The 25284-nt window shown below is 45.8% G+C and overlaps 1 long non-coding RNA gene across 3 annotated transcripts; it reads left to right on the top strand.

Moving 5' to 3' along the window:
- The first annotated feature begins 5129 nt into the window (after positions 1 to 5129).
- Positions 5130 to 24608, top strand: LOC141417455 (uncharacterized). Of its 3 annotated transcripts, none has more exons than XR_012442017.1 (5): positions 5130 to 5257; positions 5403 to 5544; positions 7444 to 16464; positions 18625 to 18721; positions 20063 to 24608. It is a non-coding gene; the product is annotated as an uncharacterized lncRNA (long non-coding RNA). The 3 variants fall into 3 exon arrangements; XR_012442018.1 differs by having other exon boundaries at positions 5403 to 7443; positions 7589 to 16464; XR_012442016.1 differs by having other exon boundaries at positions 5403 to 16464.
- The last annotated feature ends 676 nt before the right edge of the window (positions 24609 to 25284 follow it).

Genomic DNA, 25284 nt, shown 5'->3' with positions numbered 1-25284 from the left:
GCAGGGCCACACAGCAACCCATGACTCAGCTGGATTCTATTTTTGAAGGGGTATTTAATTTATTAATAAATTATGTTAGAAAATATGTTAGAAAAATTTTAAATCTCATCTTTCTCATGCCTTTTACTTAACAATAAATCTAGCAAGTAACAGATTCATTTTCAACTTAAAGCCAGTACTTCCTTAGAAGCCTAGCAGTCCATTCAGGTGGCCCCTCTGTCCATGCCAATTGAGTACAGAGCCAAACTCTGTCCTTGGCTGCTGGAGTCTCATCCCAGGCTACCCCCTTGAGGTAATTCCCTTCATCCACCATGTTCTTCTGATCCTCACTTCTGGATCCCAGCTTACCTCTGGTATTCAGTACCTGCGTATCAGTACCTGAATATCATTGGCACTTCCTAATCTTTTTAGAACTTCTCCAGTGACATTTAACATATTTTATAAAATTGCTGTTTTCCATGAAAAGTGATTTTACAAGTACAACTTGGAATAGAAATTCATTGCTGGAGAGTTAGTTAGGAAATCTTCAAACTTTAAACACACACACACACACACACACACACACACAAACATTATGAACTTTTATACTAATAGTTTAATAAAGAAGTCTTTAGAGAGATTTTAATGAGGCCAGTTCCCATGCTGTGTCGGGATTATAAGCAATGGCCATTAAAAGCGATCAGGGGTCGGGGAGGGAACTGAGTCAGGAGTTAAAGGCGTCCGGGGTGTACCCCACCATTTATAGCCCCAGACCGTAATAATAACACCGGGTTGGTGTTGAGCAGCCTCGGCGTGGGCTGTTGAAAACCAGTAGTTGCATAACTACTGTGAATTCGAAAGCTGCCTGTTGGGATCTATATATTTAATTTCAAGATCATCATTCATGAGAAAGTTTATTCAATGAGGAGCAGGCATGAGGACTTGAGCAAGAGGAAGAAAATGTCCACCAGGCTGGTCACACCAGCTCTGTCTGTCTCACAGCTCTAGGGTGGGTACATCCTGCCTCTTAGAAAATACACGTTCACTTCACTATGCAGTTTGTGTGTCGTGTCAGGGATCTGGGGTTTCTGCTTTCACTCAGGTTGATTTATTTTTCTTTTCCTTGGTAATTGTTAAAAACAAAGTAAAACCTCCTGTGAGTTTTTTGGGGCTTCTGGAAAAATCACTCTGCTGAGGATCACTGAATCTGAGAAGAGTTTTGAGCTGAGTTGGAAACCACTTTTCCACAACTCTTTATTTCCTGGGGTGTGTCTGGGTGCACACCAGTTCCCCAAGATGCCGTGAGCCATCCCTGGGCAGTCAGCAAAATAAACCAAACCAGATTGGGTTTGTGTGGGCAGGAGGCACAGGGAGACCTGGCCCATGGCATGAAACGGAGCTACACCATTCTGGAAATGAAATTCTCCTGCTCACTCTAATTACAAAGAAGGAAAAGCAAAAAAATGAAACGTTTGAAGTGTCTTAATACAAGGGTCACATATGACCCAAAGCCACCACCTCGGGCTTTGAAGGCAAAGTACTTAGGAGGCAGTTTCCAATTGTAGCCCCACTTCTGGGGAAATTAGTGTGGTTGTGGGGACGATTCTGTTCCTGATGAATGTCCTGCAGACCTGGGTGAGCACCATGCTCTCTTGAGTGGAAGCCTCTTAAAAACAAGGGAAAATTTTTTTTACCAAGGTTGTTTTTGTCGAGGGTAGGAAAACTGCCACTTTGTTGGCAGTGACATTCATCAGTGACCACCACGGATACCCACAGTCTTCTGGGGTTTGTGTCCCAATGCCTGCAGGATGCCTACAGAACTACAGGGTCGTGGAGACTGACTCAGTCTATCTCTTCAGCTTTCTGGGCATGTGTGAGAAGACCTTGAGATGGGAGGATGATTGTGGCTTCAAAAATCTCCAGACACTGGGCTCTGTGTGACCCCTGAGCGCTCAGAGACAGTCCATCTTACCAGAATTCCTGTCTTCTGTTTTTCTACATCAACACAGATGCATGGCCCTCAGTGGGACCCTGAGAAGGTGGCAGGTGGCTGAAGAGAGCACTTCTATTTTAGTTGAATGCACTAATGGAGGACCTTGGGGTCCATAAGGATCATCCAACATCAGCATCTGCCTCTTAGGCAGGTAAGAGACCTGTATATGGTCCCTTCTGCATTCCATTTCAGTATCTATGACATCATGTTGGCCCCCTCCTCCTCACCACTGGAGTCTTCTAAGTTTTGCTTTATTTGTTGTCATAACTACTTGTCTTAGTCTATTTGGGCTGCTATAATAAAATGCTACAGTAAGCAAGAGAAATTGATTTCTCAAAGTTCTGAAGCTTGGGAAGTCCAGATCCAGTACTGGCAGATTTAGTGTCTGGTGAGGGCTCACTCCCTGGATCATAGATGGATGCTATCTTGTAGCTGTGTGCTCACCTGGTGGGAAGGATAAGAAAGTTCACTGGGGTCTCTCTTACAAGAGTGCTAATCCCACCTTTGGGAGGTATCTTAATCACTTCTGTGTTAGGCAGTTTTCCTTTACTACAACAAATAACTGCTGTGATCATAATCAACTTACAAGGCACACAGATTTATGGTGGCTCCTGGTTTTAGAGGTTCCAGTCCCTGATTGGTTTGCCCAATTTCTTGTGGTGAGGCAGCATGGAACATGTGGTAGGGGAAAACTTCTTACCTTGTGGTGAGGAAGAAAACTAAGAGACAGGAAGGGCTGAGGCCTCAGAGTCCTTTTGTGGGAGGCCCTGAATAATACGAAGGCCCCCCGGTCCTAGAGGCTCCAATCAACTCCCAATAGCACTGCATTGGGGACAAGCCTTTAACAAATGGAACTTGGGGGACACTCAAGATCCACAGTACACACCTCTCAAAGGTGCCACCTCCTAATACCGCCACATTGGGGGTTAGAATTTAACATATGAATTCTGGAAGGACATAAGCATTCAGACCACAGCAGTATCCATGGGACATTTTTCTCATGGGAACTTGCAGAGTTTGGGGACTATACCTTATCTTTCTATAAGACCATCATGCCCTGCTCATCTTTGCCACACTCTGCACCCCCACCCCAATTAAATAAGACCACTACTGTCCTCTGCACTCTGAAAGTAAGGAACAAATTCCCACTGGATCATTTACTTTTTTTTTTTTAATTCATTTACATTCACCTTCATCTAGAGAACATTTAAAGTGATTCATAAGATACAGAAAACACAGCCAGGTGACATGAATTATTTTCTGACTAAATGAATTCTAGCTCCTCCCAGATCCAAGAACCTAAGAGTTGATGCATAAGAGATCTCTTCTGCGTAAAAATGTACACAGAAAGCAACCATCCTGAGTACTATAGTCCTCAATCTAAAAACAAAACAAAACAAAACAAAACAAAAAAAACCGTCATCCATGCTCTGGCACCTTGTATTTCATTTATGTAGAGATGCATTTTTCCTTAGTTTCCTACGTGTAAATTGCATGTACTCCCTGCAGAATACGCTACTTGTTTGGAGAGAGGTTTTCTCAGCAATGCTTTTTTTCCACCAACAAGCAAACAGTACCAAGGTTTGCACCCATAGAAGGTTTTTAACCCAACCCTTGGCCTGCTTCTAGCCCAGCCTTGGCGCTAGAAGTTGCCCATGGGAACATTACTTGTTCCCATGTTGGAGCCAGTTGTTACTGCCTCTTTTAAAATGTCTCTTAACAAGTTTGTAACATTTAATGGAATATCCAATTTCTGTACCAGTTAGGGAATCTGGATTTGAAGTGCAAAAACTAACTCTGGTTAGTTTTCACAGAGCAGGAATTTCCTGGAAAGATATGAGGAAGCTCACAGAATCTATGGGGAACAATTGAGACCCAAACAAAAACCGGGCGAAAAGAAGGGATTGGGTAGCAAGGTCACCCTGAAAAGCCTCGGTCCCATTGCTACTACTGGTTTTCCACCAGCAGGCCCTTGCCATTGCCACCCTGGAGTCACAAAACCTCTATCAGCCCAGCCCTTACACAGCTGTCTCAGCGACCTTGGCCCTGGGGTTTGGGGCCAATCCTTGAGAACCAAAGTTAGTGATTTGAGTTGTCCTGCCTCTCATGTAATCTCTCCAGTTCCATTACAGCCAGCCAGCTCTCCCTATAATCCTGGAATGCTTCATGCCCTACACCCCATTCTATGGCAGACCCAGCCCAGCTCCTCCCCACTCCCAGCCCTGTTCTCAGGGAGCACTTCATTTCAGATGACAATGAAGCATCCAGATAAGCCAGATGCTTCTCCTTGATGGTTCTGAATTCCCTCCATGAGCAATGGGATTTTTCTTTTCTCAGCCAGACAAGAATCTAGTGTCCCCCATACCCCAATCTAACCAACTGGAGTTGGTTACTGTCAATCCACTCATAGCAAGCAGAATCTCCCTGGCTAGATTGGAGACTTCAGGAGGAGGAGCTAGCTTTGTTCATCAGCAGAGTCATTGACTAGACCATTGTCAGACAAGCAGTAAGTATTTAATAAATGTGTTGAATAAATGAATGAATGCTTTCAACAGTACTCTAGTACAAAGCTATGCTTAGGAATAGTTACTGAAATTCTAAAATCTTCCATGCATAGCCAACATTCAGCAGAATCATCCTAAGTGGAAAGAACCCTTGGTTCTCTCTTTCTCTCTCTCTCTGTCTCTCTCTCTCCTTTTCTATCTCTCTCTTGCTCTCACTCTCCCTCTCTGTCTCTCTCTCTCTCCCTCTCTAGCTCTCTCTTGCTCTCACTTGCCTTCTCTCTCTCTCTCTCTCTCTCTAGTGGTACTGGTACTGGGGTTTGAACTCAGGGCCTTATACTTGATAGGCAACCACTTTACCCCTTGAGTCAAACCCCCAACTCTTTTTACTTTGTTTTTCAGATAGCGTTTCTTGCTTTTGCCCAGGCTAGACTTGAAACTCAATCCTCCTATCTCTACCTCCCCACGTAGCTGAGATTACAGATGTGAGCCACTATGCATGGCCCTTTGGTTCTCTCTTAAAATCTAGAGAGAATAACTATCCCTGATTATAACCCATTGGTTCCAGGAGTTGGGATTTCCTGAACCCAAAGCACTAGTTTTTCCTTTTTTTTTTTTTAACATTTCCTTTCTGCCATTTAAGGAAGCAGGGAATGTGTGTGGGCAGAGGCTGACTTGATTAACAGCACGCTGCTTCTATATTTGCTTGATGCAGTGAATTTAGAAGTTCAGAGAGAAAGGACGGCACGATTAGGGGGACCTTCTTGTTTGCTATTCCCAACAGGTAGGTCCCGGACTCTGTGTTCCTGTCTAATGTGGTACCTCTGCCTCCAGCCTTGGAAAACAAAATTCTGAATCACCTTGACCCTCCTTGAACAGATGAAATACAAGGAAACCTTGGCCTGAAGATGAAATTCTCTGTTTTCCAGGAGAGGCACTGGCCAGTCTGGAGAACAAAGCTCTCTGTGCAGCCGAGCCAACACAGGCCTGGGCTGATGGAACAGGGACAGTGGTGCACAGGCTGGGGTGGAGCTCAAGTGTGGAGATGTCCAAAGAGGCAGAACACAGCAGGTAAACCTCTTAACTATTTCAGCACTGCCTCAATATTCTCTTGTCCCGTCTTCAGAGAGCCGCTGGGAGCTCACACCCTGGAAGATGAATTGCCACCCAAACCAGTTAATCTGTTCCTAGTAAGGGGTGGGTTTGATTACCGGGACCCACCTGAACTAACTTGGTAGCCAGGTTGAAGGCCTCCTGCCTATAGGCCTCAGTGCAGTGGATTTAGGAATGGTGTGAGTTTGTGCATTCAGGGGGAAACTTCTAGACCTTCGTGCTAAGTTAGGGCCTCTGCATGACTGACTGAGACTTCCTAGAGATTCGTGTTTGAGAGTGTGTGTAATAACAGTTATTTGAGGGCATTGCTTAGAAATTTCCGTATCTAAATGGTGGATGTGAGTGCTTTCTTGGGTGTTTTATTGCGTGCTTATAAGGTATTGCCTACAAACTGTCCAAGCAGAATTCCATCCACTCTGAATGCCCGTTTCTTTCTCTGTGTGCCAACAACACACGTAATTCTCATTTGTTTGTCACTGGAATGTCAAAGTAATACCTTCTCACCTACGTTTATTGCGTAACTATTCACACCAGCTAAGATATGGAATAAACCCAGATAAACGGATAAGAAAATATGGTGTGTATACACAATGGGGAATTATTTAGTCATAAAGAATGGAACCCAGTCATTTGCAGCAAAATGGGCTGAACTGGAGTACATTTTGTTGGCGTCCAAGTCTTTCATTTTGGAAGGAAGAGTGAGTCACTGCACTACCCAGAGGAAGTTACTATGTGTGTGTGTAGAAAAGTGAATTGGTCAAAAGGATCACAAATTTGAAGAGTCTTAGAAAAAGCTGACCAAACAGGGATCTTAGCGGTCATCCATTCCAACATCTTAATTTAAGAGGGAACTGATGCCAGGAGAAAGCATGATGTTAGGTAAAGGCCTAAATAGAACGCAGATCTATCTCTTAGAATTCTAGAATATGTGGTGTTGGTCTGGCCCAGGGAACAGAGGAATCATCCATATGAACAGCGTCCTTGGAGCCTGAAGCATGGGCAGCACAGGTCATCTTCTAACTGTCTCTTGCTTTCTTTTCTTTTAACTTGCTGTTTGCTTTGCCAACTACTCTCCTCCAGAACATGCTAAGGCCACTCCCTTCTGAGGGCAGCGCCCCACGAGGCTCTCCAAGACTCGATTGGGCCCTCTTGGCGTGCAGTCAGCTTTGCATCTGGCCATGCGCACCTGTTCTCTGTGCTTGCTTCCCCAGTGCCCTGACACGAAGGAGGGAGCAGTTCTTCTCCCCGAGTGGGTGGGAGGCCGTCTGTGGGCCACAGGCTGCACAGCTGGGATTCATTCCGTGTGAGCCTGGGGCCGGCAGGCCCAACCCTAAGTGGAAACTCGTTCTGTGTCAAATGTGAGCCAACTCCATCTGCCCCACACCTTCTTTACACGAAATGTTCTCTGGGCTTCTTGGGAAAGTAACTTTATACTGGTCCATCCACGCTGAGGCAAGGAGTTGAAATTTTAGCAGAGGCCCATGGGGAAGCAGAAGAAATATTAAACGGCTTGAGATATTATCCCTCTTGCCCAATCCAACACCGATCATGCGGCCTGCAGCTGGAATGTGCAGCACACACCACGTTGCACACACAGCTGGAATTTATACCCGGGTCCTACATTAACCCATTGGTTCCAGGAGTTGGGATTTCCTGAACCCAAAGCACTAGTTTTTCCTTTTTTTTTTTTTTTAACATTTCCTTTCTGCCATTTAAGGAAGCAGGGAATGTGTGTGGGCAGAGGCTGACTTGATAACAGCACGCTGCTTCTATATTTGCTTGATGCAGTGAATTTAGAAGTTCAGAGAGAAAGGACGGCACGATTAGGGGGACCTTCTTGTTTGCTATTCCCAACAGGTAGGTCCCGGACTCTGTGTTCCTGTCTAATGTGGTACCTCTGCCTCCAGCCTTGGAAAACAAAATTCTGAATCACCTTGACCCTCCTTGAACAGATGAAATACAAGGAAACCTTGGCCTGAAGATGAAATTCTCTGTTTTCCAGGAGAGGCACTGGCCAGTCTGGAGAACAAAGCTCTCTGTGCAGCCGAGCCAACACAGGCCTGGGCTGATGGAACAGGGACAGTGGTGCACAGGCTGGGGTGGAGCTCAAGTGTGGAGATGTCCAAAGAGGCAGAACACAGCAGTAAACCTCTTAACTATTTCAGCACTGCCTCAATATTTCTCTTGTCCCGTCTTCAGAGAGCCGCTGGGAGCTCACACCCTGGAAGATGAATTGCCACCCAAACCAGTTAATCTGTTCCTAGCTTTGGGGAACAGCTATGGTGTCCTGAGCTCACAGGGCTATGGTAAGGGCTAAGTGCCAGCACATGCGGGAAACTTCTAATCCAGGGTGGAGCACATGGATTATGCGTTGTCATGGCAGCACCCACTGCCCACCACTGGTGCTCTGCACCTCCACCAGAACCTTCCCACAGAAGATGGCTCAAGGCTCACCCACATGGTCCCTGGTCCAGCTGATGAGTAACTGCTGCTGGTATTTTCCAATGAGTTGCAAATATTCAGGACTTAGAAGGTCAAGCTCTGCATGTTGTCCTCCTTTACCTATGCTGCATCTTTCTTCCCCACCCTACCTCTCTTTTTGTGGGTCCCCATCACAGGCCAGGAGCTGGACAAGCTGCTTGCAGTAAGCGGGATGTGTTTGCTCATAAGATGCTCTGAATGTCCCTCCAAGGCCCAGGGAGGAGGGCGAGGTGCCCAGGATTGGAGAGAAAATGACAGAGGCTATGATCCTGGCTCTGTCATTCAGAAGGGTTGAGGAGTAGTTCTGGAACTTTTATATGGGACCTTAGGGTGTCAGGGCCCTGTGTGTGAAAAGGCAGCTGTCTGGAGATAAGGAATGTGGTGATAGTAAGAGGTCCCCCATCTTGTGCCTGAAAACTGGGATGAGAGAGGAGAGACAAAGAAAAGAAGTCAGAGGGAAAGTAACTGGGCATTGGTCATAGTCCCACTGCTCATGGGAGGGCTCCTAGTTGTGTCAAATGCTGACCTAAGGGACCCAGGGAATGACCCACGGCTCATTGCTGCTTTGCATTTCAGGCACAATACAATTCGTGCCAGGCTGGGTTGCCTCTTTCTGGGAAGTGCACAGACCCCAGGAAGAGCATCCTGTCATGGCCAATGAGTTTATAGGTCATTTCCCTCTAAGACAAGAGTGCCCAGGCTGCTGCCATATTGCATCTTGTTTACCTTGATGCTCTGTGCAGTCCAGACAGCGAATGGAAAAGCAGACTTCAAAACAGACAAAAGAGAATGAAGCAAGAAAAGCGATTACTTTTGCATTCAGATGTGTCTTTCAATTACCTGTAAGTACCCTAAGGACAACCCAGGTTTATGGAGAAAAGCAGGATGCTGTATAATAAAGGGGAGAGACAGCTGGAGAAACAGCAGCCCAACAGTCTTGTAAATGAGTGAGATGGAGGAAGCCCAAGTCCCACTGGGCTGTTGGAGACCACGAGGAGACACCAGGAAGCAGAAGTCAGTCACACCTGCACCCGGTGCCAAAGACCCATGCCCCCATTACCAGGCTCAGCACCAGGTGGCAGGTAAAGCCTATGAACTTGATGCTGTGCTGCTCTGAGAACTGCTCTGATCCTTAATAGAAAAAAAAAGAGACTACTGAGTTTCTGGTTAGGCCCATTGCTCCTTAGCCCAGCTCAGATTCCTCCCAGGCCTCCAATCATTTTTGTAACTGGCAAATAAATGATTACTATCTACATAATACTACTTTGGCATAAATAAATAAATAAATACTCAACCTACAGTAAGCCTAGCTCGTCCTACGGTGGGTGGGAAGTGGGACCTGGAGGGGCATAGCAGCCATTTTGTGCTCCATGGTGAGTCCAGGGCTGGCAAAGTCAAACCTGGAATGGTTGTGAGTGCAGACAGCCAGGGTCTGGTCAGGGCAGGCTGGGTTTGGAAGTGGGAAATGAGGGGCAAGGGCCAAATGCTTCCCTGTGTGGTTTATAATGGTCACCAGCTAGCCCCAGCCATCGGAGAGGGGCTGTGCCCAGGAACAGGCCCCAGCCCATTGTGAGAAGAGGAACCAAAATGCATTGGTTTGTCCCAAGGAATCACCTATTTCTGCTGTAGAAGGCAGGCACTCTTCCTAGCAGGCATCCAATCTGTTGCTAGGGCTGCCTGAGGTCCAGGCTGGGCCTTCTTTAAGTGAGCCTTGGCCTTTACTGTTTGATAACTGGATAGGTAGGTACCCTTCTAAATGGGTGCCTGTCACAGCATATTCTCTTCCTGCTATCCATTGGAGGGGACCCTTGTCAGATAACACAGGCTCAGTGCCACAGTCACACTTAATTTTCTTCTTCTGTCACATCTCATAGGCCCTCAGCTTTCGAAGTCTCTGCTTCCTGTTGGAGACCTCAGCCCTCCCTTCACAGTCTCAGAGCAGTGTGACAAAATGGCTCCAGTCCTGGATGGAGCTGTTCACTTGCCAAGTGAGGTCAGAGAAAGGATGGTTCTGGGGACCCCACCCTGCTTTCCTCACTATACAATGTCACCTTCAAGAATTGCCAAGGAGCAACTTAATAGGAAGAAAAGATCCAGGTGGGGTGTCAAAGGGTCAGCACAAACTCCTGGGGCCTGGCATTTCTGGGATGCCAGCCCTAAGGGGAAGCAGGGTTCCCTGGTCCCCAGCCCCTTCCCCCTCCACCTCCGGCCTGACTTTTTTCCCTCTGGTTTTGTCATCTCTGTTCATTGCCAGACACTTTCCATCATCTGTGACTTCATCTTAGACAGGAGGCTCATCAGTTCGGTAAGTGGTGATCAGCCAAATAGTTTTCTGATCAACTTCATCCCCCAGGGTGCTGGAGCCTGGCTCTCTCAAACAGGCCTTCCTTCCCTAGCCAGTGGTCCTGACTTCCTGGCTGAGCCTGAGGTGCCCTCTACTGGCACCCCGCCTCCACTGCAGCAGTGCTAGGCCAGGCCCAGGGTCCTTTGGCATCTCTGTTTTTAGGACTCAAAGACTCAAAAGTGTTTTTCTTGGCATGCTAAAATAAATGACGATGGGAAATAATTACAGAGGATTTTTCCAGCTGGTCCTACTTAACGTGGTAACCCCTGATCTCCCAAGTTAAACTTTGAACATTCTAGCAGCCTGGGTTTGGGCATCTCTTTTTTTTTTTGGTGGTACTGGAGATTGAACTCAGGGCCTCATGCTTGCTAGGCAAGTGTTCTACCTCTTGGGCCAAGTTCCAGTACTTTTGCTTTTAGTTTGTTTTGAAGTAGGGTCTTGTGCTTTTGCCTGGTCTGGCTCGAACCTCAGTCCTCCTACTTGTACTTCCAAAGTAACAGGGATTAGAGGTGTGTACTACCATACCTGGCTGGGCACCTCTTCTACCTACACAGTTCAGATGATTCCTTAGCAAGAAAAGGCCACTGCCTCTGCTCTGCTTTATACATACTTCCACTTCCCAGGATACTCTAATAGGCTTTGGGAGTTTTTAAGGAGGTTTTCTGTTCCTTTCTTTCACTCTGAGCTCTTTCTGAGATCCAGTGTGGAACACAGAGCTTGGCACACAGCAACTGTTCAATGTTTCTGAGCAAATGTGTAAACAACTCAGTGAGCAGTTTGCAGCCACGTGAGAGAAAGATCCGGTGTACTGAAATATTGCAAAACAAAGAGGGGGTTATTTTACAGCCCTCTGGATATCACTAATTACACTCCAAAATTGTCCAACCTGGTTCTCATGCACCAGGTCTGCCTACCACCAAGGTCTGGCCCGTGTAAACTTACAGCCCACCAGAGCTTCCAAGCAGAAATGCTAAGCAAACCTTCCTACATGTTGTGTTAAAGTTTTCACAAGTGGGCAGTGGGGGAGGCACAAAGTCACAGGGTGTGGAATACAAATAGACTCATGTCCAGCATGCCGCTTTTTTCTTTCCTGGCTGTCTCTCATGTGGATTTCCTGAGGTGTGGGAGTGGGAAAGCCCTGGGCATTTACCACTTGCCTGACTCTCTTAGGTGTGGCTGTAGCTGTGGCCTCTGTACCTTTGTCCTCAGAGGAAGGGAAAGGAATTCAGCAAAGCCCTTTTGCTTGTTGTCTTGGGAAGGCTGGTGGGGCGAGAACAATGCCCTCTGTGGTAATTAGTGGCCTTCAGGGGCAATTATTGCCCACAACTGCTGAGCTGAGCAGGAGACTCAGAGCCTCTGAGATGGGCCAGGTTGGTGACGGACCTGCAGCTGCTCCTCTGCACCCTTCAGCCCACACAGCTTTGTGTCTGGAGCATTGTCAGACTTGCTGTGTCAGCTCTGGACAGACCAGTTATCAGAAGTACTTGTGACAGTCAAGCAAGGCCCCTCCTTCTGGTCAGGAAGTTCCTCACTCCAGGCTGACTGCCCACTCCCACCAGGCAGGCCTTTATCACCCTGCTGGTAAGGCCCAGCCCTGCCGGGCCCTCAGAGCCCCATTCTTCCTGTGTCAGATTCAAACACCCCTAGCGGCTCCCTCAGGCCTGTGACCTTTCTCCCACCCCTGTCCAGCTTCATTTCCTGCCTCCCCACAGTGGACCTCACTGTTCTCATCACAGCCCACAAAGTTCTCCTCTGGGCCTTAGCATCTGTACCTCACACAATTTTCCTTTCCTCCAGTCCTTGCTTTAGCCTGTTGCACGCAGGCCACATTCCCTACCCTTCATTCAACTGTCCTGGTCCAGCCAGAAGCTCATGACAAGTGCCCCCTTTCTGAACTCTTAAGGCATTTATGTATCAAGAAGAACTTTCTAGAAGTTTTGCCTCTGAAAGCCTGTGATAAATCCTTTGGTGGTAGGGGACAAGTCTCCTACTCTTCTTAAGCCCAGGAATAAAGTACCCCATCTCAGTGATTCTTAATTGGAGGGCAGTTTGTCCCTTAGGGGATCAGAGACTTTTTTGGTTGTCACAAATGGGAGAGTGCTACTGGCCTCAGAGGCCAGGGAAGGCCACTGACTGAACATCTGCAATACACAGGATAGTCCCCCAACAAAGGCTTTCCAGCCCCCAATGTGAATCATGAGAACCCTATCCTGTGTCCTGAGCAAATCTCCTCACCTGCATAGAGCACAGTGTGAAAAACTCAAGTGGGAGAAAATGTGTGAAAGCAGATGAAAAGTAGGTGCTGTGTGTGTGGAGGCTGTTTATATTGTTATTGTCCTTCCACTCTCTGCAATCTGCTTACCCTACTTCTTCAAAGTGGGGCTGGCATGAGGACAACGGGAGTGTTGAATGAGGCTTGGTCATCCCTTCTAGCCTCAGAGATGTCCAACCTAACTGCGTCGGCACCAGCTGGCCTAACCTTTCAAATAGGAACTGAGCTTCGGCCATGGAGGAAGCAGCCCAGGACACTAGGGGTGGATCTAGGGCGGCTTAGCTTCTCTTTCTCTCTCTTTCCCTCCCTCCCTTCATCCCTCCCTCACTCCCTTCCTCCTTCCTCTCTCCTCTCTTTTTCTGATAGGGTTTCTTTCTGCTTGCCTTGGACCAATATCTTCTTTCCTCTGCCTCCAGAGTAGCTGTAATTACACGTGTGGACCATACCACAACCAGTCTTTTAGCTCACTCTTGAATCACTGGTTGCATCACCTTGGGATAGTGTTTGTAAAAACGATGAAGTGCTGTACAAATGTGACAGCAATTCCATGTCTGTGGCCCTTCTTGGGTCAGCATGGGTGTGCTTTTGAGACTCAATAATGTCCTGCAGATTAGGTAAATGTGAATCAATATGTGGAGTCAAGAGAAGCTGAAAAATTGAAGGTCATTAGCCTGGAAGTCAAAGCATCAGAATCTAATGCTTGGAAAGTGCTGGAAGCTGGAAAGAGCCTTGGTGGCCACAGAGGAGCCTGGGATCTTGTAAGAAAGGGCAATATGCAACATACAACCAACTTGACCACCATTTTCCAAAGACACACAGCCCCTGTGTGCACTACAAACACATCTTGCACACATCCAGGCGGCTGACAAATGACATCAGAAGCTGGGAACACTTTCCTTTTGATGGCAGCAGCTGAATGGGCAGGAGTGCTCACACCTAAGGTGAGTGGAGGAAGGCAGGATCTTTCAGGAGTGAGATGTCCACAACATGACTCTGTCCCCTGCAGAGATGCTACCAGTCTCTGGGAGAAGGATGCTCCCCTCCGTGGAGAGGTCAGTAAGTCCCCTACTGGGCCCCAGGTCCATGAGGATGGAAGGCCCTGGCTCCCCTGTACTCCATCTGCCACTGTTGCCATTGTCTTTCTCTATTCAAGATGAAACCATCAAAGCTGGCTTATCTTGACCAGATAAGCTGTGGAGAACACAGTTACTCATAGCTGTTTATCATTTCCTCTTTGTTTTTTCATCTGGGAAGCAAGAGATGAAATTGTATCTAAAGAGAAATCTGTTTTCTAGGTTTTATTCTGAAAATCATTCTGGACCTAGGAAGGGGGATTCTTAAACCCTGGGCTTAGTTACAGTTTTAAGACTAATCACTTTTACATAATCCCCTGAGTGAGGTGCTGGAAGCTATAGAATCCTTCTGGTAGCAAATGCCTGGCAGGAAAAAACATCAGTCCAAATAAGAGGATAACATATTGCCTGTTCCCTGTAAATTCTGCCTGTGAATCATGACCAATTTATCAAGTGCACACTGAATAATGACTTTCCTGAGGACAGCAGCTCTTATGATAAAGTGTTACTGCTCTAGGTGCATTATTATAAACAACATTCAATTTATGGAGTTAGGAAGCAGATGCATTTCTCAGTAATGTGTCACCATTATCTAGAAGAAGCCATAAAATCTAGGCTGTCGTGTGTTTTCTGGCTGCAAACTTCTAACAATTAATATTCCTATAAATTGGTCCTGATTGCAAGTCCAATTTTGAAATTAGTTCAATGTGTTGATTAAATTGTAGAGCTGGACCTTGCCATGGCCAAATGTGAATAGCCAAGTGTGACGAATCCCATGTGATTTTCCAGACGGAAGTGTTGGAGACATGGCGGGGGAGGGGGAGAGGTAATGAATTTCAAATGAGGCACCTTCACCTTGAGAGAGAGTGAGAGAGTCACAGTCTTGCCTGGCCATCCAGGAGAGGATGAGTCATTGATATTTTCCAGCATCCAAATACCGTGGCTGTTTCCCACCCCTGAGTCAGTGTCACCAATGTGGCAGTGGATTCACCCTTCACCTTGGGTGTGAGCACTGTTTCCTTCTGAAGGTCTTGGGTGGGCACCCCTTTCTGCCTGCCCAGCTCAGGGGAGTCATAGGAAGATGCAAGTCTATAGGACCTTAGATGAGAATGAGGGGACACGAGACAGTGGGAGAATATAGTTCAGAGAAATATTTGAAAAAGTGACTCTACAGTACGAAGTCTATGCCATTGGAAATTGTGTGATAAGTGCTGGGAATATTGTCCCTGAAAAGTACTTATTTTAAAGATGTGAGCAGGACCACGGTAGACATTTTAATCCACCATTAAAAAAAAAAAACTTCAAAGGCAGTTTTGTTCTATCATTTAGTTTGCAAAATCTATTTCAGTATTCAGTTTGCATTGAAATACATTCACTTACTTCCTTAGTCATTTCAGAAATACTGTCCTTTGTGGATCCGGGGCTCTTTAAGATGGTGATAGATTCTGAAGATGGATTTCACTATACTCAACATATACCATGAATTTAAAATTAAAGAGCCAAGAGAAGAAACCACCATGCACTGATGGTAAGTCCTGGGAAATATACAGAGTCACGCTGCTTGTGGAGGGACACGCTTTTAGCGAAACTTAGTGTCTCAGTCTATTTTCTGCTGCTCTAACAGAATACATTTGGCTGCATGATTTATAAACAACATGCTTTTATTTGGCTCATGACTCTGGAGGCTAAGATGTCCAACAGCCTGGCCTTCACCTGGTAAGGGCCTTACTGCTTCATGTAAAAAGGTGCAAAGCGAGCATGTGTGAGACAGACAGAAGAGACCAGGCTGAACTGAGCCATTTTGCCAAGAATCCAGTCTTGTGATAACTAACCCACCCCTACAGTAAAGGCAACAAAGGCTTGAAGCTCTACCCATGTGAGCTACCACCTCTTCAAGGCCACACATCTCAATATTGATAAATGGCAATTAAATTTCAACATGAGTTTCTAAGAGGACATTCAAGCCACATCACTTGGGAGTGACAATTTGGCAGTAACTAGCAAACCCCTATCCTTTGATTCAGCTATTTCACTTCTAGGAATTTATCCTAAGGAAAAAATTTAGTGGGGAGTTGCTGGCACAATGTACTTATGTTATCAAAAATTGTGCACACATACATGCCCAGCGTAAGGGGATTTGCTAAGTGTTGGGGAGTCCATGAAAGTGTTGAGGCGCCCATGAAATGTAATGATACACAGCTATAAAGTCATGCTATGTATGGGGGTATCATATGGACCCAGTGCTCAATGCAAAAAAGTAACTTAAAATGCAAAATTCATCACACTATCTCAATTTCATGTAAAAAATGATATATTATATATGCTTAAGGGAAAAGCATAATGAAACCTTAACAGTGACTCTCTAGAAGGTGAGATAGGGAGTGATTTTCAATTTTCTTGTTTGTACTTTTCTGAATATTCTATCCTAATCATGTGAATATGATGTTTGTTATCAGAGAGAAAGAAACTGTGATCGTTGAGGAATTTAGCAGCGAAGTTTTCAGAATTCTTATAATGACTACAAGAATTTATCTGACAGTTTAAGCATCATTATTCTCTTATGTTTGCATAGCTGGGAGCATCAGCATTTCTCTCTGTGACCAGGTTATCTTGGAGGATCCAGGAAAAGAAAACATGGGTTCATTAATTTTCTAAAAAACATCATATGAGTATCTCACCTTGAGAAGAAGATGTAAGAGGTGTACTGGGTATGTTCTGGTTTGGAATTCACCATAAATTAGAGGGGAAATAGTGAACTCAGCCCATAAAATAGCTTTGAATTTGTTAGTTGGTTAGTTAGGTCATATGTCCATACAGTGGGGAAGCCAATAGCAACTCCGCCCCACTTCTTGCAGAGTGGGGCGTATGCATGAAAAACCAATAAGGGGGGAGTCCAGTCTGGGGATCTGGAATTGGTGATCTCTACCATCCTGGTGGTGGTTTTATGTATTAGCTGATTCCTCTTTTGATGATGCCTAGTGAATTCCTTAGAATTCTGGTAATTGTTTAGAGGGGCATATAATTGAATCATGCCTTCCCCTGCACAAACTCTCAACAGAATTGTGGGACAGTTTTTGTTGCAGGAAAAATTACATTAATTATTGGAGAGCAAGGACAGTTTTCATTGCATGGGATTGCCTCCAATATTGAAGCACTTCCTGTTTCCATGGACCCCCAAATGAATACCAGGAGGATTCTTTTTGACCCTGGAATTAGCCAAAACGTCCCATACCATTCTTCCAAAGCCACTACAAGAGTCATGCTGACATGACCTGCTGACATTCAGCATCCAAACAGAACCGGACTGACTCTCAAAGCCTTTTGACCCAACTCCTCTCTCAACCTACATCCTCTCCTGCAAGTTGGCACCTGTGAGTGTGGCTTTGCAGGCCCACACATTTGCAGGATGGTGTTCTTATTTGTTAGTCTTAGCTGTACAACACTTATCCTTCTAATAACTTATCCTAGTGGATATTTGGAATTTGTAGCCTTGATCAATTTTATGATGACCTAAATCTTAGAATATCAAAAGATGAGTCAAGACCCTGATATTTTTAATTCATTCATTTATTCATTCATTCATGAAATCAATGTTTGTTAAGAAAGTACTGCTAATTAGGCAGTGTGTTAGATGCTGGGATATAATAATGAGCAGAGAAATCAACCAAGCAATCACATAAATAATACATGATTGCAAAGTGGGATGCACGTACTAAGGAGAGGAAAAGAACGGGTGTCAGGAGAATTTGCTATGAAGGATCGTCTAGACCGAGCAGTTAGAGAAGCTTTTACTGAAATGATGCTTGAGCATTGATGCCTCGATGAAGGGGTGGTTGTGGTGGCATTTGATCATTCTAGATGGAAGGAACAGCGTGTGCAAAGGCCTGTGTGAGAGAGCTTTGAGGCCATGGGAGGAAATGAAAGAAGCCAGTGTGCAGAACACAGAGAACAAGGGGCATTTGAATAGGGGCCTTGTGGGCTTTTTAGAGAATTAGTGTTTATTCTAAGAGCAATAGGAAGCCCTTGGAGGCTTTAAACAGGGGTATTAAGATCAGATATACATTTTGGAAAGATTATTATAGATGCAGTGTGAGAACCAGATTGGAAGAGAATTCAACTGGATCCAAAGAGGAGGCCACCACAATTGTCCAGATGAGCTGCAAGGGCAATCTAAACTGAGATGGTAGTGAGCAGTGGGTGAATTAAAGACTGCTTTAGGCCGCACGGTGGCTTAAGACTGTAATCCTAGCCAGATACTGGGAAGATTTAAGTTTGAAGCTAGCAAAGGCAAAACGTTTGTGATACCTTATCTCAACCAATGGCTGGGCAAAGTGGCGCACACCTGTCATTCCAGCTATGTGGGGAAGCACAAATAGGAGATTGCTTTCCAAGTAGGCCAGGGCATAAAGTGAAACCCTATTTTAAAAATAACCAATGTGAAAAGGGCCTGTGGAGTGGTTCAAGTGATTAGAGTGCCTGTCTAGCAAGCACGAGGTCCTGGGTTCAACCCCCAGTGCTGCCAAAAACTCTTTGGAAGGCAATGTGGCTGGTGCTTGGAGAGGGGTTGATTTGTGTACGAGATGATAGGGATGATTCTCTTGCTTGGGTGACCTCAAAGATGGACATTGATGCTACTCACTGATGTGAAGCCCCCAAAGTGGTGTCCTATGGGACTGACAGTGAGGGCTGGGGGAGACCCGGCATTTGCTTTTAGACAATTTGGATTTGAAGGGTCTTTGAGACATTTTGAGAAGTCGAGTCTTGGTGGGGAGAAGGGTGGACATTGGAAGGAGACCGGAGAAGATATTGCAATATTTGACTTGTCAGGCTTCAAGGACATTTGTGTCTGCCATGTTTTCCTTTTCTAGAAGGTTCTACCAGACACTGGATGGCCACTCACTTTGACAAGCAGCAAGAGAGTCCCACTGTGATTGGAGAAGAGGAAAGAGTTAAAACTGTTTAAAGGTATATGAAAAATAGGGTTGGGGTAATGTTGCATCATTTTGAAACCTGATATGATAGCCTTACTTGTGGGTAGTCAAGGGTCTTTTAATGAACGTTAGTGATGAACTAAGAATTAAATTTTTAAGCTGGCATAATGGCACATACCTGAAGTCAAAACTACTTGGGAGGTTGAGGCAGGAAGATGACTTGGCAATATAGTGAGATAAAGTTTCAAAAAATGAACAAAGAAACAAATGTTTTAAAAACAGAGAGAACCATGTTTTGAAGCATCTGACTCATCGGGACTCCCTGAAGTGCCTTAATTACCAGGCCTGGTAGGAAAGATGGAACCTAGCTCTCCTAACAGGAGGTGGAGGCGTGCATCGGTCTGCAGCAAGGTTCTCGGAGGACCTGGCCCTCATCATATTTGTGCCTTGCCTGGGGCCTTTCATGTTTTGGTGTCTCCCTCAGTTTCTGGGGTTGCCTCCTGGTCACTTTGAATGTGCAGGCAGTGGGGTGTTTTCCAACATTAGCTACCAGTCTCTGAGTCTCTGGAAACCAACTGCGTGTTCAACAAAGCAACTCCATCTGGTGTTGGCCCAGACCCCATAGGTTAAAGGGCTCAGTCCAATGAGACTGTTCCCCCACCTCCACAGACACCAGTCCCAAGACCCAAACCACCCAACCTTCCAAATGGCTAGTGGTAAATCAGGACAATTTGTTAGAAGAGCTCACAGGACTCAGGCACAACTTTAGGGACATTTATGGATTAATCATCAATGATAGAGATGAACAGCCAGATAAAGAGGAACATGGGGTGAAGCTCAGAAGGAACTTCTGTTCCCATGGAGCAGGCATGCACCGCCCTCCTGGCACATGGCCATGTGGCCAACCCAGAGCATCACTTATCTCTGAACAGTGTCACTTATTCCAGGTAGGCAGGATCGATTAAAAACTTAGTCATTAGTCACAGAGGTTTCCTTCTTCCTCTGGTTGCAGTGCTGGGGATGGAATCCAGGGCCTTATCCATGCTACACACATGCTCTACCACTGAGCTCACCCCCAGCCCCTGTGTCCCCCACCATGCCTGCTTACTGCCCTTAGCTGCAGAGTCTGGTAGGGGAGGGGAACCCAAATGGTCTCACTGGTACAGCTCTGTTCCTGTATTCAGATCCACAGATGCTTCCATGTTTGCTCAAACACCATCATCCCTGTGACGCCCTCCTCAGCCCCCTACCCCACACCCCATTCCCTTCTCCAACTTGTCTTAAGACTTCCTGGGTGCACCATTATCTTTTCTAAACACTAGGTACTTAAGCAACTGTCAGGGAAAGAATAACCAGATGTGCATTGGATTTTCAGCTACTTCCAGGTTCCAAGTTCTTTGTTGGCCTTTGTGAGAGACTTCACATATATTTACACATCTTGGGGAATAGTGTTCTGTACCGTTCGTGATCACCATCTAAAAATGTGCATTTCCGAGTCCCATGGCCATGTATGGACTTCAGCGGGACACCCGCCTTTTCCAACGGCTCTGCAGTGATCTGGTGTGTGAGTTACTCAGGGTTTGCTTAGTCATTTCAGGATCGCTGGGCATTTGGGTTCCTTCCAACACGTTGCTATTATAAATAACATTGCTGCCTCCTCCCGGTCGGTCGCTTTTACGTTTAATCACCAGCTGCTTTGCTGTTTAACTGTTTCCTGAACATAGTCCTGCCTCGTCACAGCTGGGGATGTGGTTGAATCTTTGTCATACTCCTCACTGCCCACAAGAGAGCTGAGCCCACAGAAGAGCGGTCATTAAAGATTTCAAAATGCTTAAAAAAGTGATCAAAGTCATCAGCATCTCCAGTTGTAAGTTTCTATATGGCTTGCAGCTCTATGTGTCACTTTTGGAGCCATTTACTAAACTCTTCCTGTGCCAGCCATGAGGATAAGCACGTTCCACGTATTAAGTCATTTAATCACACAGCACGCCTGCGTGGTTGGTGCTACAATGATTCTCATTTTATAAGTAGGGAACCTGGCACTTTAAGTATCTGGATGATTCTCCCAGAACCATAAAAGGTGGGATGTCATGCGATCACATGGCTGACCTCACACACACCTGCTTGGTCCATCTCATGGAGCTCAGCACAGGTGGGCTCCTGGCTTGCCCCACAACGAGGCTAGGCAGCCTTTTCTGAATGCAGCTTGGTAAGAATGTTCCCGAAGATGAAGATGAGCCCCATCCAGGGTCACACAAATAAAAGTTCCTCCGTAGCCTGAATTGCTAATTCCAATAGAAGACCACACCTTCGGCTGCCTGCACCTGTTTGCTCTTGAGCCCTATGTTGGCCTAGGACACCCTGCCTGCCTTACCAGGCTCCAAGTGGCACCCCAGGTGGAATCTTGAGACCTGAGAACAGAAGATGTGGTCTTTCTGTGCCTCAGGCCCAGGGAAGTAGAGGGGAGGCAGGAAGGACACAGGATTCTGCTTGTGGGGCCCCTGCACTCCAAGTATTTTCAGTGGAAGAGAACAGCAGATGTGCCCACTGCCAAAGAAGCTTTGAGGTACAGTGTCAAATGGCCCTGTGATGACGAAAGCTGGCAGGGTGACAGCCTGGGAAGAAAGGACAGAGCTCTGGGCCCTTCTCTTTCCGAAACTCCTGCTGAGAGAGCTGGCTCCAGCAGGCCTGGCGGGCTCAGGGCAGCTGCAGAGGCTGAATTGGTCTTCTGTTGTCACCTGCTCAGCACCTGCAGTGGAAAGGCACCCGGCCTCTGCCCTCCTCCTTTCTGAGTCAGCTCTGTCCTGATCACAGACTCCTATACTCTGAGACAGTGGCCCCACAAAGGAGACCTAAGGGCCAGGACTGGAAAACTGTTCATACAGCATCTGGTTTGACCACCTGCCTTCAGACAGGTGCAGACTACTGTTCCCATGTCACAGGTGAGGCCACTGAGGTCCAGAGAGGAGAACCAACATCTCAGTGATGTGCTCAAGGTAACATATCTCAGAAGTGCCTGCTGGGTCAGTGAACCCCACCCTGAGGTAAGCTGCAAAAACAAGCCACAATTATCAACCACCTTATGACGCAGCGCCATTTTTGCTTCTGCTTAGGAAAATAGTACGTTCTCATTTTATACAGGAGTTAAGAGGCTGCAGAAAGAATAACAAGGAAGGAAAAGAAAAATTATCTCTCACCAGGATAAACACTTTGGTTTATCACACGATCTTCTGTGTATACTTTTTATACAATTATGGTCATCTACATAAAAATTTTTGTAGCCTACTTTCCTCACTTAACACTATAAGATCCTCTAGTTGTAAAGAGTTTATTTTTTTTTTTTTTGATAGTATTGGGGTTTAAACTGCACTTGCTAGGCAGGTGCTCTACCACTTGAGCCATCCCCCCCACCACTGCCCTTTTACGCTTTAGTTATTTTTCAGAAAGTTTTCATGTTTTTGCCTGGGACCAGCCTCAGACCTTGATCATCCCACATGGTTGGAATTACAGATGTGCACCATCACACCAGGATTGTTGGTTGAGATGAGATCTTGTTAACTTTTTTTTGTGGGCTAGCCTCAAACCCTGATCCTCCTGATCTCTGCCTCCTGAGTATCCAGGATTACACTAAAGGTATGACTCATCATACCTGACATTCATTAAGAGATCTTTACAAATTTGCATTTCCACATAATGACATATATTTTGTTTCTATCAAACCAAACTTTTCCTAAATATTTCCTTAGCTGGCTAACTCTAACTTCTTGCTAGAATTAACATTTTGGCAATAAAGCTTTTTATGTATTTTGTGAACCTTTATAACATAGACTCCCAGAAGTAGAATTACTGGGGCACATGATGTGAGCATTTCAAAGGCTTGTGGCAAGTGTTGTCCACTTGCTCTTCAGATGAATGGAATCTTTTTGCATGTCTACCAATAGCACCTGCTCCTCCCCACACTCTCCAGTTTAACTGTCATCATTAAAGATTTAAAAATATTTAATAAAATGATCAAAGTCATCAACATCTCCAGTTGTAATTTCCTAAATGGCAAATTCATAGAGTTTCCTATGCACGCTGCACTTAACCTTCCCAGCGTCTCTGGGCCGGTCTTATTATTGTCTTTCCTTTGCTGATGAGAAACCTGAGACACAGAGAGGTAAAGTGAACTGTGAAAAGTGCACATCTAGTAAGTGAAGAGAGTACAAAATGAAAGAGTCTGACTCTGTACCTGGACACTCACCACCAGGTCTGGATGTCACAGGTAACTGAGGGCCAGGCCTGGGCTACTCTATCCACTCCTGGAGAACAGTTTCCCCTTTGAGTGGGAAAACCAGGAGGGTCTTCCTACTTGAGGGCATGGTGAAGTCAGTGGGTAAACTGACCAGGACTGTCAGCAAAACCAGCCAGCAGCCATCTTCTGTGCTTAACACATTCTAATCCTCATATAGTTGAAGAATTTGTCATGGATCAAGCTCTCTGTGGGAGATTTGGAGATCAGATAAACATTCTTTCCCTCAATAGCTTTCAAACTAGAAGTGAAGTTAAATCCACAAATGACTGTTTTAGGAGGTGGACTATGGTGAAGGTCATTGGGCAGATTAAAACTGAAGTCCTTTGGGCCTTGGGGCAGCTGGCTGGAGGGCTATATTGAGGAGGTGGCATATAAACTCCCTAAAGGGTAAAAAGTTTAGTCAGCACAGGTGGCAGGAGGGGACCCCAAGCAGAAGTACAAGGAGACCCACAGGATGGAAGGTGTTGAAGGAATGGTGGGACATTCCAAGTGGGGATGAAGGAAGTTGATTTGGAGGGTTAGTCAGCTTTCTATCACTATCACAAAATACCGGAGACAGTCAATGTGTAAAGAGAAAAGGTTTATTTTGCCTCACAGTTTTGGAGGTTCCAGTCCATGACTGGTTGGCCCTGTTGCTTTGGGTTCGTGGTGGGTAGCACATCACAGTGGTAGAGCAAAAACACTCATTTCCTGGCCAGGGAAGCAACAGAGAGTAGAGGAAGGAGCTGGGGTCCCATAATCTCTTTCAAGGGCACACCCCTAATGACCTCCAATTAGGCAACACCTCTTGAAGTTTCCACTACCTCCCAACGGCACCACCCTAAGGATTGTACCTGTGGGCCTTTTGGAGACAGTCAAGGACCAAATTATAATTTGGGGGGGTGCCAAGTTTGGGAGCCTACCATTGACATAGGCTGCAGGACCAGAGATATGTCCACTGTCCATGGCAACAATGACAAATGCCCAGGGTGAGACTGAAAATGCCATGGAAATGGGGAGGAGATCTTGCATTTAGGTGAGACTTGGACTAGGGAGACAGATGTGGGAGCGGAAGCAGACTGATAGACTGATAGATTTTCTTCTCTCACCCTCTTTGGAACTAACGTTTCCATCCTGATGATTCATTGCATCATCAGCAATTCCATGATCGAAATGAGCTATTGGCATGTCGTGGCCGTGGAAGACACTCATCAGTATCCTTCAGGAGAGAGGCTCTGTGGGGACAGAGCCTTCTGTACTTTCTAGAGCTTTCCTGCCAACCTCAGGCCTCATCACTGACAGAGCTGGCCAGGTACTGGAGCCTGGCTATTTCTCCCCCTTTCCCTTAGGAGGCGATTTCTGCTCTGGGGCTCCCTGCAGGCTGACCAAGACTATCTCAGAACTGCCCCTTTGTCAGCTGGCTCTTCTTTCCTCATCCTTCCTCCTCCTGCTTCTTTCCCAGGGGTCAGATTGGCATCTTCCTCTGAAGCCTCTCTGTGCCTCCTCAGGCTCTTTCTTCTTCTTCCTTCTTCTTCCCCCAACAAATGTTCCTCCCAAGTCGTGTCCTGCGTGTCTAGCCCTTTCTTTGTGCCTGCTTCCTGGAGGACCCAAAACAACATACCCTCTCACATATCTAACTGCAAGACAACTTTGCTTTTCTACTTTTTGAGTATTATACTTTGCTCAAATGTCAAAGACAGTCCATCTGTACCAGTTTAACATGCATATGTAACATAGCATTTATACCAACAGGAGGTGCTCAACAGATAATCTGCAGAATGAGTAGATGAATGAGAAAAAAAATCCCATTTGGCCTTGTGTGCACATATAATACTGAGGTCTTGGTGGGTTTGGAGCTCTGATCTGATGGTAAATGGAGGCATGTTGGCTGACTGTGTTTGGAAACAACTGGAGTCAGGTTGAATTCTGATTGGTGAATGTCTTGAAAATACCTGTGTCTCTCACATGACCTAATTTCCCCTCACTGCCAGGGCAGAAAGGGGCAGAACCAACTGGTCCACAAGGGAGGAATCAGAATGCTAAGTCAGAAATGTGCTGTTGGTCTTGACAGGTCCATAATCTATGAAAACCTGTATTTAAGATTATGTTTCTGATCATGTCATTTTCTCTGCTTGGTTATTCAATGAGTTGAATAGATGATTATGAATCATTCCCAGTGTGACTAATTAAATATTTGATAAATAGAATTTAGCACTTTTCATCTGCAGAGAGCTTGCCTGACATTAACTAATCCACCCTAACAAAAGCATCACCTTCATTCTATAGGTGGCAAAACCCGCAAAGGGAAGGCGTTAAAAAAAAAT

Source organism: Castor canadensis, chromosome 15 (genome assembly GCF_047511655.1).
Source record: "Castor canadensis chromosome 15, mCasCan1.hap1v2, whole genome shotgun sequence".
NCBI classification, from domain to species: domain Eukaryota; kingdom Metazoa; phylum Chordata; class Mammalia; order Rodentia; family Castoridae; genus Castor; species Castor canadensis.
This window is presented reverse-complemented; position numbering and strand designations above follow the sequence as displayed.